Below are 7351 nucleotides of genomic sequence, written 5' to 3' on the forward strand. Positions count from 1 at the left end.
GTAATAGCTTAACTCTTAAACAGAAAGTGGAATAAGTCTTTTCTGCTGAAACTATGAGCCTGAAGAAAGAATGCAATTTGTATAGCATCGTTAATGTTTTAAAATGTTTTCATATCAGTTATCAATAGCCTGGCTGCAAATATTTAACGTGTGCTTATTATTTTATTATTTCCACAATAATCCTATGAAGCATTACTATCTTCAGTTATCAAAAGAGGAGATCCAGGTAAGGAAGGTAGAGAGATTTCTGGGCAGAGAGAGCTGAGATTAATGTCCATTTCTTTGGATTTCCACCTTAGCTTTCTTTGCATTCAAGCAGAATGTTGGCTTTGGAAAGTAATTGGGGTCTTTTCATTAAGAGAATAAACTGCATTCTACTGGCTTTAAATAATTCCTTTCTATATTCAGTGGCCAGATATCTGTGAGCGACTTATGGTTAATTTCTTTTTTCTTTCTTCCTAACAAAGTTGGCTTCCCTCCAACACGAGAATGGAGTTCAGTTCATCTTGACTTATTTCTTTCAGAAGGAGGAATATTCTTCAGTTATGCACATGTAGCATTTGATGTCTTCACTCCTGTCCCTGAGAGTAGGGCTATCAGGACACCCCATGTAATTAAAGGCAGGGCAATTTGCCTTTGGTAAATAGAAGGTAAGTTCTTACCCAGCCATTCTGGTAAGTTCTTATTCTTTTAGAGAGGTATTGCATTGCAACCATGCATACATAACACATTACATACACATGCGCACACAGAGAAACTTGCAAAAGACAGATTGGGGTGGAAGCACACACGCCTCAAGTTTCATGGAAGTGTTTTCTATTTTGGAGCAGAGAAGTCCCATTCTTCTAAACCATCTGGCTCCTATTAGTGCAGGTTCTGCTGTCAGCGATTGCTTAAGTAGGGAGAGGCTACGCTTGTGTCACCCTAGGGAAGATTGTTATTCAGTGGCTAGATTGGTTTAAGTTTTTATTTATCTACTAGGATAAAATGGTGACACAAATAAATACTTTCTGAGTTAGAGATGATTCTTTTTCAGAGTTTCATCATATTCACTTAAATATAGCTTCATTGTTCATTTCCATCACAATCTTTATAAACTGAAACTAGTTTAGTAGAGTACCAAAGCAGTACAAGATAGGCATTTGACTGTTGACATGACTCCTGGAGGATAGCACTGTGAACATTTTTTGTTCAGATTCTCTGTTTGTTTTGTCAGAGTTGACACATTTGGTAGTTCCCTTTCCTCCATTTTGAGAAATAGTATGGTGTAGAAATTAGGAACCTGGACTCAGGAAACAGACCACCTGGGTTTGAATCCTAGCTCTGTTAGGTACCCACTGTGGGATCTTGAACAAGTCGCTTTGCCTGTCTGTACCTTAGAGCCGTCATCTGTGGAATGGAGATCTTATAATGCCTGACTCATATTTGCTTGTGAGGATTAACTGCGTTAATCTACATTTGATGCTTAGATAGTGTCCGGTACTATCACAGCTACTGAGCTCTGAGTAAGTGTTAGCTGCTATTTTTTTATAAGGGAATATATAAAAATGACTTTAATGTTCTCTTTGAAACATACTTAATAATATTTCACCAAAGAAAATTTTGACTTATTAAGAATCATTGTCAGAGTTGCAAAGTATTTTTCATCTGTGTATTAAAAAAATGCAAATTCTTCTTAAGGCAACTCCAGTAATTGGATATTTTGAGACCAAGAAGGAAGTAAGGTTACTTTTATAACTAGACCCATTGGGGTTAGATGTAAATTCATTTCAAATTCTTTCAGAAAGTTCGACTTCCTCTCTTTTAGTTATTTTCTTCGTGCTGTGAAGGGAATATTCCCACAGGGGTTAGAGGGAAGAACTTTAATGGCCATCTTCTCCATTTCCTTGCCCCAATTTTATTTGGTCAGATAAAATCTCCTGGGAATCTTGGCCAATCTCTCTCTCTTTTTCTCTTTCTTTCTCTCTCTCTCTCCCTCTCTCACCTACCCTCCCTCCTGTCTCTCCCATCCTCTTTTCTCCCTCCCTCAGTTGTCTATAAAGCCCTTTCTTCATTTTGCTTGGTAAACTCTTACTCATTTACTTATTCTTTGAGGCGCAGCTCCGTTTTTACCTCTCACATAAAATCTTTCTCTAATCTTCCAGGAAGTGTTGATTTTTTCCCTTCTCTGTATCCTCACTGGACTTTGCTCATTAGCACTTATTATACTGTAATTATTATTTAATGTTTTTTTACTGTGCTTGACTGTGATTTTCTTGAGAATATCAACCACGTCTTACTGATCATTGTGTTGCCAGTATCGGGCATAGTGTCCACTACACATGAGGTAGTCAGTGCATATTTATGGTATAAATGAATCACGTAGAATATGTGCATCAAGATTTGGGCAGAGTTATTCCTGGAAACAACTGGAGAAGGTGTCTGCTCAGTAAATGTTATTTTTAAGATACCAAGGAACCCAGTCTCCTCAATTTGTCTTTACAACTGGCTTACTCCTGGCATCTATAATTCCCTACTAGTGATCACTTAAAAGTCTTGGTACATTTTAATCTGGTTAAGACATTATCTTGTCTGGGATTAGTAAAAAGTAACAAACCCACAAGCCTCTTAGCAAGGATTAGCTTATCTGAGAGTGAAGAGATTGAGAGACAGAAATGGTGAATTGTGATGTCAATAGGCTCTAGTGTGTGGATTGCTAGAGGGGGCATTGATCAGTAAGACTGACCTGGGACACTGGAAACTTTGTGAGTAGGAGTCGGCGTGGAAGGGAGTCCAAATGTTGATAGGAATATCCTGAAGTCAGCTTAACATGTTCCAGTTCACTGAGTTTCCTGACTGAGTCCCAACGCTGAGAAGGGGGCGCTCCAGGGGAGCACAGTGCCTGAGGCTGAGCGCCGCTCTCCTCCCTCACAGAGTGGAAAACCAGTCTCCTGTCTTCGAGCTCTCTGGGTTCAACGCAGTTACGCAGGACAGGGCTCTGCCTACTCTTAGCAAAATAAATAAGATTCAATAAAAAATTTTCAATAATTCAGTCCAAGGCAGATCTCTCCCTTGTCATTTCTTGAATCCTTGCTCAGTAGAATGGCGCAGGAAGTTCATCTATTCACACACAATTCATCACATGTGTTTATATTTCAAAAAGTTGCAGAGACAGGAATTATTGGCTTTACAAACCCTGTCTGTCTAGCTATTAAATCATTTGCAGACTGTCAAGCAGTTTTCATTTTGGAGGGGTCGGAAGGTCCCAGAAATGCATTGCCCCATTTCCTCCACTGGAAAAATCTGTTGATATATGAAAAATAGGTGTTTAAATAAACTATCTGATTTTTCAAGAAATGACTCTAGACATTTCTGCCCTATGTGCAGTTGGGTAGGCTACCTCACACACAGCTTTGGAGCCAGATTTACACAGCATCTGAAAGATTCTCTGGCTAGAATTTAGCCACGTTTGGAAATTCTATGCACAGTTTTAAATGAGTACTCTCTCATTCCATGGCCAGTTTCAATAGCATTCAATACAGCATCTTCGATTTATCTTCTTCATAGCCACTTTCACAGATACAAACAACAGTGCCAAGACTGCCGTGACTCTGCAGTGCCAAGACTCTCCAGGATCTGATACATCAGAGCGAGAATTAATTTTCTTCGAGTGCCGTTTTGATTATTCCATTTCTTTTATTTTTGTGGATGTGCAATGGTTCCTGCCTCGTGGTAAGTCCTCCCTTTAATTTTGCTCTTCAAGACTGGTCCTCAACACTGTAGACTACCTCTGGGCCACATCCTGTCTTGTACTCTCCATTCTACCCTAAAGGCAGCTACTTCCTGCTCCTCTTATCTTACTACCCCTGGTATTAGCTGTCGTGAGCCTTTGTCTCCTATTCTCATCTCTAGAAATTCTTCCCTTTATCTCAGCCAATGTTTCCTCCTTCCTATCAGACTTTTCTCTGGGGCACTGATCAGAATAACCTGTGGCTTTTCAGTATTTAATGCGTTTATGAAGAATTGCAATATAATCAGTTAAATCAATGAATTGATCAATTGTTTATTTATCGTGTGTTGTAAAGATTATAAAATAATTATAAAAGAGAATTCTTTGGCCTCAACTGTGATAAAATTAAGCATAAAGCACACTATTAAAATAAAACCCTAAATACTGTGGTGTAGAGACAGATAAAATATGATACAACCGTACAAATATAGTTTAAGAACAACGCTCCATGCCATGAGGCCTTTCAGTCTCTCAAGCACTTTCTTTCCATCAGATTCTTGATGTTCTTCCTTGAGTTAGCCTGGCCAGGGCTGACGACACTCTCGTTTTCTGAGCTGCCCAATACAGTAGCCATTAGCCACAGGTGGCTGATGGAGCACTTGAAATGTCACCAGTGTGACTGAGGAACAGAAATTTAATTTTATTTAATTCTAATTAATACAAATTTAGATTAAAAGCTAATATCCAATTCAATTGTCGGAGAGCTTTTACATACGTTTGGAACAACTTGGGTTTGTGAGTTTACTTTTCCACCTGTACATTTTAATTGATCTAAATATAGATCAGATATTACCTGTGAAAATTTAGTAACTGAACTGAGAGGTACTGTAAGTGTAAAATCTGAAATGGATTGTGAAGACATCGTATGAAGAAAAGAATGTAAAATTTGTCATTAATTTTTATGTTGGTTGCGTGTTGAAATGATGATATTTTGGATATCTAAGGTTAAATAAAATATATTCTTAAAATTTATTTGCTTTTATTTTACTTTTTGAAATATGACTACAAGAAAATTTTAAATTACACATGTGAGTAGTAGTATATTTCTGTTGAATGGCACTGCTCTGGATAAATAAGATCTATTCTAGATTCCTCCACGTCTCTGGACCCCAGGGCCAGCTACCGGTGATGTTCCTTGGCTATTCAGGACTCTAGTGCATTTTGGCCTTCTGCTGATCCTACCATATCAATGTGCAGTTTGAGGTCGTGTTTAAAAACATAGTCCTGGATTGCCATGTGCTGTTGGCGTGGGAGATAGACCTCTGCTCATATGGCCCACTGCCAATGGATATACCTTATCATTTCACTTTGGTGTTTGTCTCTTTATGTAGATATTTTTATTCCTTCTTGTCTACCCCCTTGTGTATTTGCTATAGTGGCTTTTGCCTTTGTACTAGACTTTCTTCTCCTTCCTCAATCTTGTGTGAGAAAATTCATTTATTTTTGGCTTTCGCTTCTTGTTGCAATCGTGACGTTCTGGGAAAAGCTTACTTTAGTTTTTGGCTTTGAGCCTTCTTGCCTGTTCTCTCCCTACCTTGTTCCAGGTAAACAAGAGGATCATAGGAGGTCTGGGGGGACCGTTCAGGTTCCATGTGCGTAAACCCATGCCAAACCGTCAGTGTTTTACTCAGGATGCTCAGGGAGCAGGAGACTCTGGGGCCCTTTCTTTTTTAATTCTTGTGTCCTGAGATCTTTCGTTGTGGTTTTTAAAAGTCATGTCTGCTTCACCAATGATTATTCATCGGTCATCAGATTTAGGTCTAAATTAGCAATTTCCCTAGTCAATTCCTCTCTTCTTTGGGAGATGAGGTCCAAAATATTTGTCTTATTTAACATTCTGCATAATTGCACCCCCATTGAGCATCCATCTTTATTTCTAGCAATGTAACTCTAGCCCATCCTGGTCTCTGCCTCTCCTGGCATTCGTTCTTTATACCGCATTCTAAGGCAGCTCTTCCTGATTTTCCGTTCAATGGAGAAACAGTATTTAGCGTGACTGAGAGTTGTGAAGTTATAATAACAATAACAGTAAGTGACATTCATAGTGCTTAGCATGTGCTGGGCACTGTTCTGAATAATTTGCACACTTCTATTCATTTCATCTTGTCTCAGAAACCTGTGAAACAAGTACTGTTATTCTCTCATTTCACAGGGGGAGAGACTGAGGAACAGGGAAGTCAAGCAACTTGTCCAAGACCACACAGCTGGTAAGTGGCAGAGCTGGAACTCAAACCAGGCAATCTGGCTTTCAGGTCTATCTTTATATATTGAGCTAAATTGTTTTGGATACTTTGTTCCGGGCACTTAACCTGGATTTTTCTCATATAATCTTTACAACAGGTGAGGAAAGTGACCTTGGATGGTACAGTAACAAAAAGGATTTTGGAAGTGAAAGAGATTCCACTGGACTGGATGTACGGACAATTACTCAAGACAACGCCCTGGGCAAGAAGTCAGGCCTGTAGGAGAATTGTGGCTCACTACCACCTCCAATATTTGGTAAATAAAGTTTTATTCCATCACAGTAACACTCATTCATTTATATATTATCTCTGGCTGCTCTTGCATTACAGTGGTGGAATTGAGTAGTTTTGGCAGAGACTGTATGGCCCCAAGGCCTAAAATATTTTCCATCTGGCTCTTTATAGAAAAGTTTTCCAATCCCTGTTCGGCACCACACCTGAAGAGTAAATAGACTGCAATTAATGTTAAGATTATACAGTAAGAGAAGCGATTATTTCCCACTGCCTGCCCAAACCACTATTTCTTTAAAGACTCCCCCTAATTTCTAGAGAGGAGACTGGGAGCTTTTTTATTTCCTTTGGCTCAAATCAGTGCAACCAGCCCTTCATCTTCCATATCCTATCGATTCCTTCGGTGGCAGGTGTCATGCTGCTTGACGCAATTGATGTGTTTTTGAAAAGCTGATGTAAATCAAACTTTAGTACATTGAAACACATTTTCTGTTCATTTATATTATAATTTGTGTGATGCATTATCCGCTTGCAAGGACCTATAACTCTTCATGGACTGCGGTGTGCCTGCTCTCTCACACCGCCATCTCGCCTCCTCCCCCATGCTCGCGATGATGTTTCTGTCCAGTTGTCATTGTTCTACAGAGTGTGTCTGATTGTGGAAGCTATGACTTAAAAGAACAAAACAAACCATGTATAACATTGCATAGGATGAATAAACTTTCTCTGATTAAAATAACTGAACCATTAAAATGTAGTATTATAAATTTTCTTAAATTGAGACACATCTATTGTCAACAACAGTGGATATTTATGGGCTGCCTATTTTATGCCAAACACAGTAATGGGTAGCATTCGTGATTTTTCATCATTATTCAAAGATGCCAAGAAATGGCAATGGCAATGCTAAGGTTATAAAAACCCATCCTCATTGTCTTTATTAAAAATAACAATAAATTACACAAGTGCTTGCTGTGTGCTGGCGCTCTTCTAAATGCTTAACTTTCATGACTTACTCATCCCAACTACCCTACGATTTCAGTTCTATTAGTGTCCTCATTTTGCGATTTATACTTTGTAATGTCTCCTTTGTAAATGTATATTTAAC

General features: G+C 38.8%; 1 long non-coding RNA gene across 1 annotated transcript; it reads left to right on the top strand.

Annotated features, from left to right (window-relative positions):
• The first annotated feature begins 3546 nt into the window (after positions 1 to 3546).
• On the top strand, positions 3547 to 6996 carry LOC139083407 (uncharacterized). The gene is made up of 3 exons (XR_011540104.1): positions 3547 to 3711; positions 5922 to 5976; positions 6110 to 6996. It is a non-coding gene; the product is annotated as an uncharacterized lncRNA (long non-coding RNA).
• The last annotated feature ends 355 nt before the right edge of the window (positions 6997 to 7351 follow it).

Source organism: Equus przewalskii, chromosome 5 (genome assembly GCF_037783145.1).
Source record: "Equus przewalskii isolate Varuska chromosome 5, EquPr2, whole genome shotgun sequence".
Classification (NCBI taxonomy): Eukaryota; Metazoa; Chordata; class Mammalia; order Perissodactyla; family Equidae; genus Equus; species Equus przewalskii.